Source organism: Arachis ipaensis, chromosome B04, assembly GCF_000816755.2.
Source record: "Arachis ipaensis cultivar K30076 chromosome B04, Araip1.1, whole genome shotgun sequence".
Classification (NCBI taxonomy): domain Eukaryota; kingdom Viridiplantae; phylum Streptophyta; class Magnoliopsida; order Fabales; family Fabaceae; genus Arachis; species Arachis ipaensis.
Window position 1 is genome coordinate 63,734,300 of NC_029788.2, and position 1,207 is coordinate 63,735,506.

Sequence of the window (1,207 nt, forward strand, 5' to 3'; positions counted from 1 at the left end):
TTTTTTTTTTCGAAAAAATTAATTAAAAATATTTTTTAATTTAATGAGGAAAGAGAAAAATAATAAAATGACACCAAATTTCAAATTTTTAGATCAAAACGAAGAAAACAACTAAGAACAGCTTGAAGGTCAAGATGAACGTGAAGAACAACTTGAAGATCAAGATGAACACTAAGAACAAATTTTTGAAATTTTTTTTTTAATAACTAAATAAAAACAAATAACCTCTTAATTTATGGAAAAGCAAAAATAAAAACAAAAATAAAAACAAATAAACAAGCAAAAATCAAAAAAAATATTTACAATAACCAATAATAAGGCACACATTTGTAATTCCCCGGCAACGGCGCCATTTTGACGTTGGAATTTTTGCTAGTAAAGAATGTCATAAAAACAGTCGCGTTGTAGATACTAGCGGCTCAACAGGCACTAACGTGCCTGTTCAGCCGCTTTTCTATTGTTTTTAAGAAATTAATTTTATTTTTCTGTTAATATATTATTTACTTCTCAAATTTATTAGATAAATATTTTTTTATTTTAATATTGACGTGATCTTATTTATATCATATTTTGTTGAAATTATAATTACTATAAAACACTTTAAAATGTTAAATTATAAAACCACACAATAAAGAGGTAATATAAAATCGTCATAGTTTAAAGTTTTAGGTAATATATGAGGTGAAATATTCGATAGAGTAAATTTTTACCTATTGACTTATAATATTTAATATAGTATTTTGATATTTTTTAAAAAATTAGAACACATTTTGCCATGACCAAATTTTACTATCTATTAAATTTTTAATTGGGTAAAGATTCTATAATAAAAAGGATCTATATAATTTATACAATACATTAATAAATACATGAGATAAAATAAGACATATTTTTGTACTATTTTACAATAGTTGTTATTTTGTGTTTAAGGTAGATCTTTTCTAATTTTACTATTTAATTTTAAAAGATATATGTTGTTACCAAAATTTTATTACAAAGTTATTGTTATTATTAGTCTTATGAATGTATTGCCTATTTAAAATTTATAGTATTTGTTAATTATTTGTTTTATTTTTTATTATAGAATTCATAATTTTGTTTAACATTAGGCATTTTATATAATAGTGCACAATATCAAACTTCTTAATTTATTCAATACAAAAAATATTTTAAATGAATATTATGCGATGAAGATAAAATATTAAAA